This window comes from Solanum lycopersicum, chromosome 6, assembly GCF_036512215.1.
Source record: "Solanum lycopersicum chromosome 6, SLM_r2.1".
Classification (NCBI taxonomy): domain Eukaryota; kingdom Viridiplantae; phylum Streptophyta; class Magnoliopsida; order Solanales; family Solanaceae; genus Solanum; species Solanum lycopersicum.
In genome coordinates, this window is record NC_090805.1 from 28,191,520 (window position 1) to 28,212,261 (window position 20,742).

Genomic DNA, 20,742 nt, shown 5'->3' on the forward strand with positions numbered 1-20,742 from the left:
TAATTTAAGATATAATAAATCTTAATTACGAATATTAGTAGTACTATTTTTATTCTTACTGAAACATTTTTAATACAAATATATTAAAAGTATTATATGTGAATTTCATACATTTCACTGCATTAGATTAGTTTATGTTGTTACAAAGATATTATATTTGTTCTAAAATAATAACGTTGAATTTATAGTAATATATAATATTGAATTCAAGTTGTATTAATATATTTTGATAAAGTGTTAATACAATTTCTCAGAGTTTCAATCACGGACTTACTCTTCATGTATTACCAGCTAAAGCTAATGGATTCAAAATGAAGGTTGGTGGCCACAGAGGCTGAACAAATGATAGCTATTTCTTGCTTCATTCTTCTTGGACCACTAACAAAAATTGATTCTTCACACTCTGTAACTATCTCTGCAAAACAAATATTCCTATGTTTGAGAAATGAAAATATCAGATAATTCATTGAAACAATGTACTTGTGCTTCTTATCTTAGCTAGTAGTAAAAAGAGCAAAGAGTTAAAGCTTTACATACTTTTTAGATTAGGCCTTACACCATAGTGTACTTGTGTTGGTCAAGTAAACGTTTGAAAGGGTAGAATTTCCAGCTCTATATCCGTGTTGTTAAACCATGAGCCTGGACCTGGAGAAGTCATCGGTGTTGGTATGTCGTTAATCTGAATCTGCACCATTTCCTTAGCCTTCCTTCTGTTTCATATTCCAAACAGAGGCAGTTGATGTTGTTACAGCTATAGACACATAAATGCAATGTACTGAGAGCTGCTCTTTCTGAATACGAATATATCATCCCCGTGTTATGTATATGTCATATCTGTTCAGAATGCCAATGAGCAGAAGAAACATGAGGGAAGAGGATATGATTATAGCTACAAGACAAAGCCAATTGTTCTGGCCTAAAACTGCGGAAACTGGTCTTTCTGATGCATTGGGCTTAAGCCATAGTGTTTTGAGGAACTTCTGGTTGTCTTTTAGAGGTTCTGTCTCTCGTGTTACATATGCTTCAGTCTGTATCTGCAGTCGCAAAATATTATAGTTGGTTCCTGAAAGAGGAAGGAGAAGTTCCAGCATGGCGAGATTCGTTGATTTCTTGAAAGCTGCAACAAGGAGAACTTTTGGGATCTTGCAGCTTGTTGAACCAGCAATATAAATCAGCTCTCTGATGATTGATATAAAAGGAGTTATGCCACTGCCTCCACTCACCATAATTAGCATATCATGTCTGCAAGCAATTTTCCACATTGAGTAAGAATTTTTTTAAACCAAAAGTAGATGTTCCATCTACAGTTTGATATCGGGTAGATTTTCACTAAACTAATATTCAATTTTCTCAGAAGTCATCATTCTTCTTGATTTCAATTTTCTTCAACAAAGAAAGTGACTCTCTTTCTGAGATAATAATGGTTAGTTGAGTGATCATCTGAGAAATTAATTTGTTTGATACCTCAAGAATTGGGTTGAACTCGGTCCATAAGGACCCTCTATGGAAACTTGAAGATGGTGTCCTGGTGTAGTTGATGAGAGCTTTTCAAACAGTTTCTGAGACCATTTCCCTTCACTTTTTATGACAATGCTGAGTTTCTCAGGTTCCATGTTACTGTTGGAAGTCACTGTAAATGGATGCCACTGCAACTTTAAAATACTAGGAACATTTATGAAAACTGAACTCGTTGGATTGTACCTTATCCCTGAAATCAGAATAGAAAAATACACCGTGAGAACGATAGATTCAAATTCCATTGTACCATAAAGTGAGTTAATCACCTGGACTTTTAGAGAAGTTCAGCTCCACTGCTTGGCAAGGTAAAACACGTGCAGAAACCAAGGAAACACATTGTAGGGATTGTAAGAATCTCAAATACCAGTCAATCAAGAAGAGGTAAAATCCAGGAGGAGTGATGCAGGAGTAGATAAATCCAACATGGAATACCTAGGAAGATAATGTAGAGATGATGTGTATAGAAAAAAAGCTCGCAGGAAACTTGTCATCCACATAGCTATTCCTGCAAACAAAGACACTTCTCCAGTAACAATGGAAATTCCAACTTTATTCCACTCCATGATCTGCATTTTTTGTAAAACAAATTGTAAGTAGGTCACCTATGTACTGCTCTATTTTCATATTCAAGCTGATGAGTATCAGCCCAGAAGATTATGAAACATAAACCATGAGCAGTGAAGAGAGCCATGACAGCATTCCCAAGCCAAATATGATACTTAACACTGGACTCTGATGTAAGTCCAAAGAGTCGCAAAATGGATGATCCTCTAGTTGTTGGGATTTAGCAAGTATGAATGAGAAAAGAAAAGAGAGAATATGAAAAGTGAGGGAACTACTTTGGAGGAAAAATGAAAAGTCATTTGCAAAGTGCAAATGAAAAGTCATTTCTCTCATATCGGCAAAAGAAAGGGAAATTGTTGTCCTTGTAGAAAAAAACTCTTTCATGATGTCTCCTCGCGCCGTCGTCGTCGCTCGTACGGCCTCGACTTCAGCTTCGGCTTCGGCAAATTATTTGATTGATAAATTGTTTGGACAAAATTTATTTAAGTCCGAAGAGACGCAAAATGGATGATCCTCTAGTAGTTGGGATTTAGCAAGTGTGAATAGGAAAAGAAAAGAGAGAATATGAAAAGTGAGGGAACTACTTTAGAGGGAAAATGAAAAGTCATTTGCAAAGTGCAAAGGAAAAGTCATTTCTCATATCGGCAAAAGAAAGGGAAATTGTTGTCCTTATAGAAGGAAACACTTCCATTACTTCTTAAAGAGCTAAGAAGCTCGGCCTCGTCTTCGGCTTCGGATTTGGATTTGGATTTGGCAAATGATTTGATTGATAAATTTTTTGGACAAAATTTATTTAATCAGTTTTTGTTAAACTAATAAATCCTGTTAAAATTATCTCTTATAAATTTGCGGGCAAACGTTACTCTTTCCGAAAAGTCGTTACTTTCCAAAAAGTTGTTATTTTCCTAACAAACACAATTTTTTGAAAAGTTGTTATTTTTTCCAAAAGACACAATTTTCTGGATAAAATGGGTCTGAACGGATTTCACTGAACAGACACGTTCCTTGCTGAAAATGGCTATAAAAGGAAGTCAATTTTTTGATTTTTTAAAACACTGAAAAATTTTCCTTCTCTGCATTTATTTTTTCTCTCAAATAAAATAAAAGCGTCGATCGACTGAGTCTGTGTGACTTGTTGTGGTTCTTAAGTTCGTTGAAGCTAAAGAAGTTTGAGGTACCGCTATTTCTTTAACAGGTTTAATATGTTTTATCTTGGGAGAAATTAATCCATAACCTTGGGTACAGTGAGGGGATTAAATTTCTAAAGGACACACAGTAGTTTCTGTGGACTCGAATTAATTCTTGTATTTTATGTATTTTATGCTTCGTCTTATATCTGTTTCTGTTCATTGGTTAACCTTATAAATACACGTTACTATTAGAATAACAATATTAAGAAATTTAACAGTTTCTGTATTTGAGGTTTCTGGAGATTAAAACCTTTATGGTTTTCTACTATGTTTGAATTTTTAAAATTCATTCGATTAACGATTAAAAGAACATAAAATCTTTATCGTTAAATCAGAAACATTTTGTGTAAAAATTTGTTCTTTACTGTTAGTATTTCAAATACTTAACTTATCTGCCATTTCTGACAAAAAAAATGACTAATTCAAGTCAAACAAATGCTGGAACAGTAAGTGCTGCAACAACAACGGTTGCACATAATCGTTCAAATGCTGCCTTAGCGCCGACTGAGAAACATGCAAAGTTTTCTGGAGTCGACTTTAAGAGATGGCAGCAAAAGATGTTCTTCTATCTCACTACATTGAGTTTGCAGAAGTTCATTAATGAGAATGTTCCTTTTATGTCAGATGAAACTCCGGCTGATGAACGATTCTTGGTAACAGAAGCATGGACACACTCAGATTTTTTGTGTAAAAATTATATTTTGAGTGGTATGCAAGATGATCTGTACAATGTGTACAGCAATGCCAAAACTTCAAAAGAACTCTGGGATGCTTTAGAAAAGAAGTACAAAACAGAAGCTGCCGGAATAAAGAAATTCATTGTGGAAAAATTTCTGGATTATAAGATGATAGACAGTAAGACTGTCGTCACCCAAGTTCAAGAATTGCAGGTCATAATCCATGATCTCCTTGCTGAAGGATTGATTGTGAATGATGTTTTTCAAGTGGCTGCAATTATTGAAAAATTACCTCCATTATGGAAGGACTTCAAAAATTACTTGAAACACAAACGCAAGGAGATGACTGTTGAAGATCTTATAGTAAGGTTGAGAATCGAAGAGGATAATAAGGCTGCAGAAAAGAGGTCATGTGGTAATTCAGCAATATCTGGAGTAAATTTGGTTGAAGAAAATCCCACAAAATTAAAGAAAAGAAAGAAAGCATCTGGTCCAAAAAGCAATCCTCCTAAGAAGAATTTCAATGGAAACTGCTTTAATTGTGGTAAATATGGTCATAGGGCTAATGAATGTCGGGGTCCTAAGAAGGACAAGAAAAAGAAGGATCAAGCAAACTTGGTTGAATCCAAATGAGAAATGGATGATCTCTGTGCAATATTTTCAGAATGTAACTTGGTTGGAAATCCAAGAGAATGGTGGATAGATTCTGGTGCCTCATGTCACGTTTGTGCCAACAAAGAATTATTTTCATCATATACTCCAGCACTTACAGATGAAAAATTGTTTATGGCAAACTCCGCTGTTGCAACGGTGGAAGGAACTGGCAAAGTCCTATTAAAGATGACATTAAGCAAGGTGGTGACTTTGAATAGGGTCTCATATGTTCCAGAATTGAAAAAGAATTTAGTTTCAATTCCAGTTCTGACCAAGAATGGATTTAAATGTGTATTTGTTTCTGATAAATTAGTAGTAAGCAAAAATGATATGTATGTAGGAAAAGGCTACCTTAGTGATGGCCTTTTCAAACTCAATGTAATTGCAGTTGATATGAATAAAGATTTTGCTTCTTCTTACTTGCTTGAGTCTAAATGTTTATGGCATGAACGTTTGGGACACGTTAATAACAAAACCTTGCGAAAACTGATTAACTTAAATATTTTGTCAAAATTTGAGTGCAATAAATCAAAATGTCAAATTTGTGTTGAATCTAAGTATGCTATGTATTCTTATAAATCTGTTGAAAGGAATTCAAATCCTTTAGAATTGATTCACACTGATATTTGTGACATGAAGTCAACACCATCACGTGGTGGGAAAAAGTATTTCATAAATTTTATTGACGATTGCACTAAATATTGTTATGTCTATTTGTTAAATAGTAAGGATGAAGCAATAGATGCATTTAGGCAATATAAAACTGAAGTTGAAAATCAGTTAGATAAAAAGATCAAAATGATCAGAAGTGATAGAGGTGGAGAATATGAATCTCCATTTGCAGAAATATGTTTAGAAAATAGAATAATCCATCAAACTACTGCTCCCTACTCTCCTCAGTCTAATGGAATTGTAGAAAAGAAAAACCAAACTTTAAAAGAAATGATGAATGCATTACTTATAAGTTCAGGTTTACCACATAACTTACGGGGGAAGCTATCCTTACAGCAAATCAGATACTTAACAGAGTGCCTCACTCAAAGACAAATGTAATTCCATATGAGAAATGGAAAGGTAGAAAATCCAATTTGAAATATTTCAAAGTGTGAGGGTGTCTAGCCAAAGTCCAAGTTCCTATACCTAAGAGGGTAAAAATAGGACCTAAGACTGTGGATTGTGTATTTATTGGATACGCCACAAACAGTAAGGCATGTCGATTTTTGGTTCATAAGTCCGAACATCCGAATATTCATGATAATACGGTAATGGAATCAGATAGTGCTGAATTTTTTAAACATATCTATCCGTATAAAACTAGACTTGAGTCATCTAGTGGTGTATCTAAACAACCCAGAGAAGAACCAAAAGAGAATGAACAAAATGAAGAAAGTCCAAGATGCAGCAAACGTCAAAAGACATCTACTTCATTTGGATCAGATTTTGTAACATTTCTTTTTGAAAATGAGCCTCAAACATTAAAGGAAGAAATGTTGTCTAGCAACTCAACCTCTTGGAAGGAGGCTGTTAATAGTGAAATTGAATCAATCTTAAGCAATCATACTTGGGAGTTGGTTTATCTTCCTCCGGGGAACAAACCCCTTGGGTTCAAAATGGATCTTTAAAAGGAAGATGAAAGCCGATGGAACTATTGACAAATATAAAGCAAGACTTGTTGTCAAAGATTTTAGACAAAAAGAAGGTCTTGATTCTTTTGACACATACTCGCCAGTGACTAGGATTACATCAATTCGGATGTTAATTGCACTAGTTGCAGTATACGGTCTTGAAATTCATCAAATGGATGTGAAAACAACCTTCTTAAATGGAGAGCTTGAAGAGGAAATTTACATAGAACAGTCTGAGGGTTTTTTAGTTCCTGGTAAAGAAAAGAAAGTGTGCAAACTTATTAAGTCACTTTATGGACTAAAACAAGCACCAAAACAATGGCATGCAAAGTTTGATCAAACCATGTTGTCAAATGGATTTAAGATCAATGAATGTGATAAATGTGTTTACATTAAAGATACTCCAAATCAGGAAGTTATTTTATGCCTATATGTAGATGATATGCTTATAATGAGAAAAAACGTTGCTAATATAAAAGCTACAAAGCGTATGCTTGCTAGTAAGTTTGATATGAAAGATTTAGGAGTTGTTGATGTGATATTAGGAATTAAAATTCTTAAAACTCCTAACGGTCTAGAATTGTCTCAAACTCTTTATATTCAAAAGATACTTGAAAATTTTAAATTTTTGAATTTTAAAAGGGCAAAGACTCCAATTGATGTAAACCTTCATCTTGCAAAGAATAAAGGTGAAAGTCAGTCTCAATTGGACTATGCTAGTGTATTGGGAAGCTTAATGTATGTCATGAATTGTACACGACCAGACATAGCTTGCGCTATCAGTAAACTGAGTCGATACACAAGTAATCTTAATCATAATCATTGGTTGGCAATGAAGAGAGTTTTGGGATACTTAGATGACACTCAAAACTATGTTTTACATTACAACAAATATCCAGCCGTTCTAAAAGGATATAGTGATGCAAATTGGATTACTGGGTCAACTGAAACAAAATCCACAAGTGGATACGTTTTTACTATTGGTGGAGGAGCAATATCTTGGAAATCATCCAAACAAACATGTATAGCTCGCTTTACAATGGAGTCTGGATTCATTGCTTTAGACAAAGCAGGTGAAGAAGCTGAATGGCTCCGGAATTTCTTAGAAGATATTCCATTTTGGCCCAAACAAATGGTCCATATATGCATACATTGTGATAGACAAGCTGCAATAGGAAGGGCTGGAAGCATTATGTATAACGGCAAGTCTCGTCACATAAGACAAAGACATAACTCTGTGAGACAACTACTCTCTAGTGGAATTATCACAATTGACTATGTGAAGTCAAAAGATAATGTGTCGGATCCACTTACAAAAGGCCTAAATAGAGAGGGAATTGAGAAATCATCGACAGGAATGGGACTATGGCCGAGAACAAGTCATCGTGGCGATAACTCTACCTAGAAGACTGGAGATCCCAAGATCTAGGTTCAAGGAGATAAAACAAAGTCATTTATGACGGTTCAACCTTGTCAAAGGAAAAGAAAAAATTATTATTATTTTATGCTCCATTCTCATGATGAGACAATGTTTAGTAACCAGGATAAAGACATAAGAACGTTTTAATGGTTTCTAAGTTTGATACAGGGAATATCAAATGTTGTATCTATGGGATAACACATTTAGAAATCACCTATGTAAGTGTGAATTGTAAGTCGCTTCAAGGAGAATTCGGTAAGGCCAGTTCTTGAAGCACTTACTATCCAAGATGTGTTCATGGCTGAAACGAACAAAACAATGAGAACTAAGAACAGTTCAAGGGTTGATTGTGTGACATATGTTGTCTAGGTATACATCAAAGCTTGACGGTTCAAAGATATCAAATCTACCGATTGACTGAATATATCCGATATATGTTTACTATGGAAAGTTTAAAGGGAAACCTACTTATCCAGATACGATTAACCTTTACCTACAAGACACACAAGTTTTTTCATGCATATGTTTTAACAATAGCCTTCCCCATTCATGTGGGGGATTGTTGGGATTTAGCAAGTGTGAATGGGAAAAGAAAAGAGAGAATATGAAAAGTGAGGGAACTACTTTGGAGGGAAAATGAAAAGTCATTTGCAAAGTGCAAAGGAAAAGTCATTTCTCATATCGGCAAAAGAAAGGGAAATTGTTGTCCTTATAGAAGGAAACACTTCCATTACTTCTTAAAGAGCTAAGAAGAAGATGCCCCCTCGCGCCGTCCTCGTCGCTCGGCCTCGTCTTCGGATTTGGATTTGGATTTGGATTTGGATTTGGCAAATGATTTGATTGATAAATTTTTTGGACAAAATTTATTTAATCAGTTTTTGTTAAACTAATAAATCCTATTAAAATTATCTCTTATAAATTTGCGGGCAAACGTTACTCTTTCCGAAAAGTCGTTACTTTCCAAAAAGTTGTTATTTTCCTAACAAACACAATTTTTCGAAAAGTTGTTATTTTTTCCAAAAGACACAATTTTATGGATAAAATGGGTCTGAACGGATTTCACTGAACAGACACGTTCCTTGCTGAAAATGGCTATAAAAGGAAGTCAATTTTTTGATTTTTTAAAACACTGAAAAATTTTCCTTTTCTGCATTTATTTTTTCTCTCAAATAAAATAAAAGTGTCGATCGACTGAGTCTGTGTGACTTGTTGTTGTTCTTAAGTTCGTTGAAGTTAAAGAAGTTTGAGGTACCGCTATTTCTTTAACAGGTTTAATCCGTTTTATCTTGGGAGAAATTAATCCATAACTTTGGGTACAGTGAGGGGATTAAATTTCTTAAGGACACACAGTAATTTCTGTGGACTCGGATTAATTCTTGTATTTTATGTATTTTCTGCTTCATCTTATTTCTGTTTCTGTTCATTGGTTAATCTTATAAATACAGGTTACTATAAAAACAACACTAGTTACTGGAAAGAAGAGAAAAGCTAGACAGATGTTTCCTACAAGGCCTAGCATGAGAGCCACACTTCGTAATTTAGCTTGCCATCTGCTCAATCATCAATTTCACTTGCCATTATGATAAAAACAAGAGACAGAATTCAAGATTTCAGTAACATATTACATTTTTACTCCCATCATTGCTGCAGATTGTCTTAAACATGCCATGTGTATAAGATGAGATTGACCAAATGAGAAGGGCAGTGAACATGAATAAGAAACACAAATTCTGTCCATGAAACAATGCCTAAAGGACCTTTTGTAATTGCTGGTCGACTCCACAAGGTGAAACGAGTGCCTTTTGAGGTTCTGTTACCATAAAACAACAATGAAAATAAAAGAAATGCATCATAGAAGACATAATAGAACAATGAATACCTACCTCTCATCATGTACATTACCATACTTGACTAAATGAAGGAAAATACATCCCAAAGTAGCAATGAACAGAACTGGAAATGTATTGTTTGAACCCGCAAAACAAAAAAAAAACATGAAGTCCAAAAATGATTGAGTAGTGTATTGATATTGAATGTTACATACCTAATTACATAAAATAAAATAGTCACACAATTTAACATGACACGTAACAAAACTAACACAAAAGGTCCTTGTTTCAAGTTTCACTATCATTCCTCGTAAAAAAGAATCAAGCACGCATGTTACATAACGAAATAAATAAAAGGGTATGAAACCTTGTTGTCCAAAGTAGGTGGAATTGAGTTTAACATAAAGATGAGGTAACCAATGCAAATAAAATGTGTTTGTGGGCATCATTAAAATCAACAAAACAAAAAGATTTATTCCAACTCATTTTTTGAGCAAGAGTTCCTTTGGTATCCATTCCTCTTTTCTTTATTAGTCTTTTGGCTCTTCACTCTTATATAAAAATGGATGAAATTCAATACAAGTTTAAATAAAGGAAAAGAAGACTCCCATGTGATTTTACAAAAGAACAATAATGGAATGGTTTAAATTATATTCTTAAATGTTTTTCTAAATAGGTATGCATTGTCTCACAAATTCAGTTAATGTGAAATTAAGAAAATATAATTTACACCTTAAAATTGAACATTGCACGGGTTTTCAATTTGTTATTATTCAAATGAATTGATTTTAAGTATTTGCTCTCTTTGATAATGGAATTTATTTTTAGTGGTACACAAATTCTTTAGAAATTGAGAATATGAGTGCGCATAACTTAAAAAATATTATAATTCGAAAAAATAAATTTATTCATGTAAATAAAATATTTATTAACACAAAATAGAGACAAAAGTGGAAATATCCCCTATCCCTCTTTTTGGCTTTTTTTTAGTCTGCAATGAACTAGCCTCTTTTTTGGTATGTTCTATAACTATAACTGAGCTCGTTTAATATTTATTGTAATGTCATTTTTGGGGGGAAAATTAAGTATTGATAAATCAATAAATTGTTTTTAAATAGAACCAGAATCAAATTTTTTTACTATTCGGAAGAAGGTAAAAATTGAATTTGTACTTTTTTATTAAATGTATACACAAATAAAATAAATTTTTATAATGGATACTTAAAACTTAATCTTATTATTAAAAGTATATTATATTTGTCCAAAGTACTTTTTAAAACAAATTAGTCAAATACAAATTACTTCTCTTCAAAGCACATTTCTAAAAAAACTATTTTGGAAAAGTACTTCTAGACATGTTCTTTAGTAATTATTTCAAACAAGCTCTAAGATGGATTGCTTTTGCTATTTAGTTCTGTTTTATAAAAATGATCTTTATAAGGATTGATTTTAATTTTTTTTTTTGACTTCGATTAACAATTTATAAAACGGACAAGGGCCTAAAATACCCTTAAAGTATTGAAAATGATACAAAATTACCCTTCGTCCATCTGTTGGCTCCAAAATGCCTTTTTTATCCACCTTTTGGCTCCAAAATACCCTTGTCATCCAACTTTGTGTTCAAAATTGACCATTTTTTTAATTGTTTTAAAATTTAACTCTTTAAATATTTTTTTAAAAAAATACTTGGCGTTCAATTATTGATTATAATTATAATTTATTAATATAATTTATAAACCAAACCACTACACACTCATTACTAACTAAACCTCACCCAATTAATAATCCAATTGTAATATCAAAATCGTCATAAATACTACTAAAACACGATAAAATTATAGATTTCTGAAAATGACATTCAAAATTATTCGAGTCCGAATTGGAGCCCCAATTAAATTTAGGTTGAGCCGCTTATTTAGGAGGACACTTTCTTTCAAAATAGAATTAGAAATTTATGATTAAAGGTAAAGAAGTAATACATCCCGAATTGATTCATGCACTTTTTTTAAAGATAATTTTATAAATATTTATGATTTCTTTTAAAACTTTAATATATTATTTTGAAAAAAAGTTACCTATGAAGTAACATTACATAATTGAGACGTAAGAATAATTAAGATAAACATAGTAAGAATTTTAAGTTTATTGGTGATCTTTATTTAGTCATTTGAATGTATGATAATCTACTTTTATAATTTTTAAAAGCACTCAATTGGCAGTAGCTTGCATTAATAATGAGACGGGTTCATTAATTTTGAGGGATTTAATTATTAATGGAGTGGGTAGTGGATTGATTAATAAATTATACTAATAAGTTAAATTATAACATATAGTTGAGCACCACGTATTTTAAAAAATATTTAAATAGTTTAAATATAAAACCGTTAAATAAGTGGTTAATTTTGAACTAAAAGGTGGATGACAAGGGTATTTTTGACCCAATAGGTGGGTGGGAAGGGTATTTTGGAGCCAAGAGGTAGATGGAGGGTAATTTTGTACCATTCCCACTACTTTGAGGATATTTTAGGCCCTTTTCCGTTTATAAAATAACCTACACTTCAAAAATTTAACTTCTGCGTATGAATTTTAGTAAAATTAGAACTTAGATATGCTCCATCAAATACAAGTACTAATTTTTGCCCATAAGGTAAATATTTAGGACATTTTAAACCCACTCAATTGACCAGAAGTTTTATCTTATAGACAAAAATTAAAATTTAGACATGTTGTCCATCATATATAAGTTTTAACTTTTATTTATAAGCTAAGATAGATGTTCAATATATTTCAAGACAATGAATTTGTTTAATTAACTACAAGTTCTATCATTTTTTAAATATAATACGATGTAAAAATGTATATAATATGCATCTTTTGTTCGCTTAATCACCACAAAGTACGTAATCATCAAAAAGAAAAAAATAACATTAGAGTCTTCTAGCTTTTCAACTCTAATAATAGTCATATGACAGGTATACTGGTATTTCATGAAATATGTATTCGGGACTTGGGGTGAAAAGGATAAAATAAATAACAAAAAATTAAATCTAAAAAGCAAACAAAATAGACCAATTATAATAGAATCTATAAACAGAACATAATATATGTGTGCATATATAGATTTTCTTTCTTTCAACATCACTTAAACCTTGAAAAATGGTAACATATATCAAATGATACAAGAAACAAAAGAAAATTAATATCGAAATTAAAGAATCAAGAGATACAACAATGAAATGTGATTAATTTTTTAAAAAAATAATCTTTTGTTTTTCATTATTCCTCACACCTTGACAATGAAGCTGATAAAATTTTTTTCATATCATCAGCATTTCCATGGTTCATTATCTTAACAAAACAAGCAAAAAAAAGTAACTAAAATTACTTAATAACAAAGTTTACAGAAAAGTACATTTTCATGAAGCACACAAGTAAACTTGTGATTGAGTTTTTCACCGTACATGCATTTGCATTTAATTTGTAACTAGTAAACTTAGTCGCGCTATGCGCGGTATCTAAAAGTTTTCATTTTTTTATTTAATTTTTAAATCCAAATAGATTAGTTGATAAATTTTATCATTCATTTTTATAATTTCAACTCAATTCATGAATTAATTTTATTAAAAATAAATACCTTAAATTAGCAGTACGGTCAAGTACATATACTTTTTTTGGTTGAATAGTACCTATTCCTTTATGTTAGTTATAATATATAATTAAGAATTTATGACTTCATTATCCATTTGAATGAGTTCTCAAAATTAAATATGGTTAACTTTGATGTTTTGTTAAAAATTTAAAGTGAAATTTTTAGTCTTTTAAATTTTTTAAAAAATATCAAAAAAATTAGTAATAAATTCAAAAACAGACTTAGAAATATGAAAAATTATTCGTAATAGATAAGTTGTCTATAATTTGAAGACTTAAAAAAGTACTTCAATATTTATATATTAAAATATAAAGTTCTCTCTCTATATTGATTCTTTAGAAGAAAATGGGAAATACATGATTTTAGTTCGGTAAAATAATTTTTAGTGATATAGAATTAACATAAAAATAATATATTATTGTTAAAATGCATAATAAAATAAGTAATAAATGAACAATTATAAATGAATGATAAAAGGTTTTATGTTAAGATTAAAAAAAAACCTACTAAAAGCTTATAATTAGACTCTTTAATTTTTTCTAAATAAAGTAAACATAAAAAAATTGTGCACAAATAATATGAATATTTATGATTATTAACGATAAATAATATTTTCTTATAATTAAAGTGTAAGAAAAAGTTAAGTAAATTTTTAGAATCATTATAATGGAGGATGAATGGTTAAGTAATAAGTATATTTGAAATGATTATTTGTATTGATTTTTTTCCTTGATAAATTCTCTTCTATAATTCTAATTTTTTTTAAAAAAATACTTCAACGCTATTTTTTAGTCTCCTTTTTTTCTTTTTTCTTTTTTTAGTCTTTGCTTGTTTAATTCTATTAAGAAAACACCAACAATTAGCATCGTAATTAAGAGAATGAAATTTGCTCGTCTTTAGCATTTTTACTAATTTATACATATATTTTAAAACAGTAACAATTAGCATCGTATGTTGACATAATCAAGTTAGCTTGTCTTTAGCTTTTTATTAATTTAAGCAAAACATTTAAATGAATTCTCTTAATTAATTATTAGATTTTTCATGATTCATATTTTATTTAAAATTTAAAAATAACTTCATAATAATTTTGATTATCTCCCCCTGCTAAGCGTATCTACAAATACATTTTAATGTTTTCAAGAATTGTTTTTGTCTTACTTTTAGTAATGATTTTGCTCTTATAATTTCATGCAAAAAAAAACAAATCAATTACTCTTTTATATATCTTATTTTATATCATTCTTATTAGAAGTAAAAATAATTACACAAAGCAGTCATTGTCGATAGATTTTGGATTACAAGATTAAAGTAGAGGACAAATAAGCTAAACATAAATATATTTGGTTAGAAATATTTTTTTGATGTGCTTTTAAGATGTCACAAATTTAATCATTAGGTAATTTGAGGTTATGAATATAAAGTTGGAAGTTATAGGTATTACTAATAAGTATTAATTAAGTATAGAGGTTATGAAAGATAAAGAGGTGTGAATTTATGATAAAAATTAAATTAAAAATAAATATAAAAATAAGAGGAAAAAGGTCAATAAATTTTACATATTATTTTAATAAACAAAATATGTTTAAGTAAAATCCTCCACCATTTTAATGATTTATTTTATTATATGACATATTTTCTTTTTACCTCATTTTAGAAATTTTAAATTATTAAAAAGTCTCCAAATATGCTTCTAATAATAAACATTATTTTTAGTAATTACTATTATTTTGAACAATGTATACTTTTTCTCTTATTTTATATTATAGGAGAGATATCTATTAATAGAAAAATTAATTAAAACAAATTTAAAAAGGAACATAGAATTAAAAAGCTAATCAAAAGGAATAGAAAAAAATTTGAAATTATCAACAAACAAAAAAAAAGTAATCGTACGAATGTTTTAAAATAAAATTAAAAAATATTTAATTTTTTGTTGATTAAATTCTCAAAATTGCGAAACATTTGGCCTATAAATAATTTCTATATATAAATAATATAATAAATAATGCAACGTTAGGAATCGATTTATTTGATTCTCAGCTATATAATATTTGTATTTAATATTTAGTATTTTATTTACTTTATATTGAGATGTGATATATTACTTTTTTTTATTACTTATATTTATTATATATGTGTATAACATTTTTATAGCTAGCGAGGAGGAAGATATTGTTATACGAAATTAGAAATAAGATATATTGGCATTTTTTCAATTAACTAATTAATTTGGTAAGGAATCAATCAACTCTTATTGCATCGGAGGTTTAAGCGGAGAACTATAAACAATCCTTTCAATAATACCAACAAACATACATAAAATTAGTTAACTAATCAAACAAAAATATTAAAAATATTTAGTTATATATGATTTGAAGGGGAAAGAAGGATCACGTTCTCAACATAAAATAATTACAATCCTTACAATAATAACAACAAAAAGACATAAAATTATAGTTAACTAGTCAAGCAAAAATATTTAAAATAATTAGTTATATATGATTTGAAGAGTAAAGAAGGATCATATTTTCAACATTACATAATTCGATTCTTCAAATTTACAAAGTAAATAAAGACAATCAGTGTAGGTAGAAACTACAAGAATAAGAAAAAAATCTCAAAAAACTACAAAGAAAAGCAAAAAAGAAAATGAACAAATTATTTTTTCTATAAAAGAATCATGATTTGTATCATCAACAATCCAACCTAATAATATCAAATATATATGTAATTACAATAGAACAAAAGTGATAATGATAATTAGACATGTCAAATCATTTTACCTCACAAAATCAAAATATGCAAAATATATAACATTTTTCATAATACATCCGTCTCCTGCAAAAATGAGATCAAAGAAGACAAAAGAAATTAACAAATCAAAGAAATAAAAAATGAAGAATAAGGAAAATAAAAATAAAATGACCATCATGCAATGTCTCAAAGTGGGTTTTTATAGATGTAAAATTTAGGAGTTATAATTTTTATATTAAATATTTTGAAGGTTATGAATATGAAGGTTAGGAGTTATATTATTAAATTAAAGGTTAGGTGTTATATATATTATTAAAAGGTTAGGAGGTGTAATGCTCATTAAATAACTTATTAATAGCAATATATATATACACATAACATTATTGTGTAAAAATAATAATCTAAAAAGCCCTAATTTTTTTTAAAAAAAGTATCTATATTTTTCTTATCATTGAGGCATGCCACATAGGCGGATTGAAGATCCTCATTTATATATATATATATATATATATATATATATATTGATTATTTCTTTTGGTTAATTCATTATACAATATAATTAATAATTATTTAATTTTCATGCTAATAAATAACTCATAATTTAAAAAATAAATGAAACATTATTACTTAATATTTAATTGATTAGGTTTTAAAAATATTTTAATTAACAATAAGGGCAAAGCTGTAATTCAACTTTAAAGACAAAACCTTCCATTCCCACTTATAATGATGATTCATATTAATTATGTTCATTGTTATGACTTTTTACAGAATATTTTCATTATAAATGATACTACAAACTTTAGATACTTTTAATAATTTTCGAAATTAATGGTATAAATCATAATTTAAAAAAAAAGTCAAATATCTATGTTAAAATCTATAGTCAAATCGTAATAAAACTTCATTCAAAAATAACTTACCAAAAATATTAAATAATTATGATCAAACTCTAGCTCAGTTAAATAAAAAAAATATAAGAGTCGATTACAATTTTAAAATATTTATAGTACCACTAACACAAGTCACATATTTCGTCCTCAGCGATTCGATTGCTTCCGTATACAATACTAGAGTATTTCTTATCTTCCTTTTAGTGTAGGAATATTATTTAGAAAATTTAATCTCTTTCTAAAACATACGATCTATGTAAGTTGTAGAATATCTATTCTTTTTTATTTAGTTAGAATTTATAAGAAAAAATAAAACATATTTCTTCCATTTTATTTCCTTTTACTTTTATCCCTAATTTTCATGCGATAATTATTGATATTGTGGTCGACATACCACCAATAATTACTGTTACTGATTTACGTCATTGCACCATATTAAAGTTTATTAGTAAATATACTACTACTCCATGAAATCTGTATTTACGAAGAACTACTAACTTTATCGATCAAGTTTTCAATGTCCTAGACAAATCAACACCTAGCTTCTCATTTTTAAACGTGAGATTTCATTTTTATTATTATTATTACTATTATTTGTTTTCTTATTTTGATTATTATCTTATTTATTGACGATATTATTTACTTTTTTTATAAGACTGCGTACACATCATTCTCTTTCAAATTTTATTAAAGATATGTTATTGTTGTGTACTTGTGTTTATGGGTATATGATTATCCAAATTAATAAGTAGCCCATTAGTCGATTTCCCTTTCAACGAGTACGTATATTCTTTTTCATCATAGCAATCAAATTATTATAATCTTGATCTAGAAACAATGAGCTACAACACTATTAGTAAAGATCAAATCCAAATGCATTAAAAAAAAAAGTTTAACTAAGCGTATAATAATACTTGAAACAAATATGTCGTTGTAGTATAGTGGTAAGTATTCCCGCCTGTCACGCGGGTGACCCGGGTTCGATCCCCGGCAACGGCGAATTTTTTTATATTTTATTTTAATTCTTATTACAAATTTGTCGTTATAGTGGTGAGTATTTAATTTCCTTCTAAATGATGATCCTCTATTGTTTACTGTACTTTATATGTTAATGGAGTAAGCATTTGAGCCACTGTTAATGTTTTATTATAATAAAATGATCCAGAATAAATAATAGAAATTTATATGGGTGTAAATCAGTTCATTAAGGATAAAATAGACACTTCATAGTTAAATTATTGCTTAATATAAAAACGTATCATTTTTTTTAGATTGACTAAAAAGAAAAGTAAGTCTAACATATATTGATACAGAGGGGAGTATATAATTGAAACAATCTTCAAAGTGTTATGTTTTTTTTTCTAAAGTAAGCACCTCTTAGGGGTCGTTTGGTACAAAAATGAATAATGCAGGGATTATCAATGCAGAGATTAGCAATGCAGGGATTAGTAAGGCATGTATTATTTTTATCAAGTATTTGATTCATTGTTTCTTATCTAATTTTGTGTGTGGTTAAAAGTTTTTTTTAAAAAAAACTTTCCAATTATACCCTAGAGTTATTATGAGATTTCACGTAATTGAGTCAAAGTAGATAATTAACGGAGAATATTATTTTTTATAACATTTTTAACTAGTTAGGAGAATAAATTTTTTATTGTCATGTTCACTATTTTCTCACTTAAATTATTTGAGAGTAAATAATTGTTATCTTAATAAATTAGAGTTAATAACTCAAAAGGTCACACAACTATAATGATTATAGAGAAAATTTATTGAACTTTGTTTTGTATCAATAAATTTAAAAAAAACTCTTTAATATAAAATAAAATAAAAATATAAAATAAATATTATTAAAAAAAAACTATTTTTATACTCGAGATGTGTGTGTATATATATATACACACACTATTGTTTTAAACTACTTGTGTAATGTTTAATGAACTTTCATTAAGAGACAATTTTTTACTTATGAATTGTTCTTAAATTCATACATCAACATTAACATATTAGTCGGATTATAATATTTTATATTAATAATAAATAGATTGAGTAATTCATATTTTAGAAAAAAAATTATCTCTAAATAATAAAATTTGTAAGCTAATTTATTTAAATAACTTTATTAGTATAAATATAAAATATAAAATCAAAAAAATAAATAAAATATTAAAGGATTTGAGGGGTATTTTTGTCTTTACCTAGAATAGTCCCATGGTATTAGAGTTAATGCCTCCAAATGGAAGATATTAGTAATGCATCACATAATATCATGTAGAATGTATTAACTAATCCATGGATTAGTTATACATAGGCTCACATTCATATCACACACAATATTAAATTATACCACATCTAATACATGGATTATTTCTTTTAATACAGCCTACCAAACGCCCCCTTAATCATCTCAAATGTTGATAATACTGAACATGCTTTTGACAAAGCACCTACAATACATTAACAATAGATTATGACATTATGTTAATATAAATTAACACATCATGGAACGACAATTTATAGGAACAAAAAATAGTTACAATTGCAATGAATAATTACTTTTTATTTGTTATCGGATTTGTTGTGGTAATAAGCATTGGTGAATGCGGGAGAAACTCTCCAGATATGGAAGCTATGAAATTGATTCCATGTGCAGAAGCAGCATCTGTTTCGAGGAGCTGTTGTTTACAGATACAAAAATTGGGGAAAAAGCCCCAAATGTCTTTGTGCTTTCAACTACTGCTAAGCTCTCTGGAGCTAATCCTGAAGTTGCAATGACTGTTCCTAAACGCTGCAACCTTACTAATCGTCCTGTTGGCTTCAAATGTGGACGTATGTTCTTAATTTTCGTAAAAATTGTTTATATCTATGATCTATATATATATATTCACACGCTGATTGAATTTCATATTGTCCTGTTTTGCAGCTTACACAATACCTTGAAGAAAGAAGACTGGAGACTACTTGATGTGCTGTTATGTTATCTACTTATATGTTATTGTGAGCTTAACTTATAAATCAGAGATTATGTCATGTATGATTTCTGATTAGTCTAATAATATTTGGAGTTTTCTCTTGTTAAGATGATTCTGTTATCCTTTTTATTAATGATTTGCAACTTCTCTATTACAAAAATAGTTTATGACTGCTACTAAGACAAATAGAAATTTCACTTAATAAATGAGTAGTCACTAATTTCATATATTGCACATCAATCATGTAAATGACTTTTTTGGCTTCATTTTTTTTTTGGTGGAAATTGCGCTCAATAACAAATACGTAAATCATATTAAATGTTGTTTAGGGAAATTTTAATTCGTAGCTATAGTTTCACCCAGTCTAGTTATTAGCTAGATTTGTATAATTTGTCTGATTTGTATAAATTTAGAATTTGTATAATTCGATTCCTAAGTATATAAATTCAGAATTTCGTATATGTTTACCCTATCTATTTGTATATGATTTATGAAAAAATCATAATAAATTACCTTACTTGTATATTGGCAAGCAAAATATACAAATAGGGTTCTAAAAAGTTTCTAAATATATAAATGCATGATGTATATATTCATCTTATTTGAATATTCACAAGTGAAGTATAGAAACGGACAAAAATATACAACTGTAATCTCCATAGCAAACGTAACTTTAACGGGTTTTTTTTGAAATTTTCTCTTTTTCTTATTGTTTGTATATGCACAAGTGAAATATAGAAATTGATAAAAATATAAAACCGCAATCTCCATAGCAAACGTAACTATAACTGCTATTTGTCATTGGAAAAATTGTATATAATAGTAAACTATTAAGTCAAATTAAATTAAATGCTATAAATATACTTTTATTTAATTGTGCCCTATAGCAAACTATAACTATTTTCGCCACTCTCCTAGGTGGAATCTCATTCGCCACTCTCGTTTGGTGGCAGTCTCGCTCACCACTCTCGCTTGGTGGCAGTCTCGCTCACCA

General features: G+C 29.1%; 1 non-coding gene and 1 pseudogene across 1 annotated transcript; one reads left to right on the forward strand and one right to left on the reverse strand.

Annotated features, from left to right (window-relative positions):
• Positions 1-284: 284 nt before the first annotated feature.
• LOC101262423 (ferric reduction oxidase 2-like) lies at positions 285-9,644 on the reverse strand (annotated as a pseudogene).
• An 8,059-nt stretch (positions 9,645-17,703) lies between these two features.
• On the forward strand, positions 17,704-17,775 carry TRNAD-GUC (transfer RNA aspartic acid (anticodon GUC)). The gene has a single exon. It is a non-coding gene; the product is annotated as a tRNA-Asp (tRNA).
• The last annotated feature ends 2,967 nt before the right edge of the window (positions 17,776-20,742 follow it).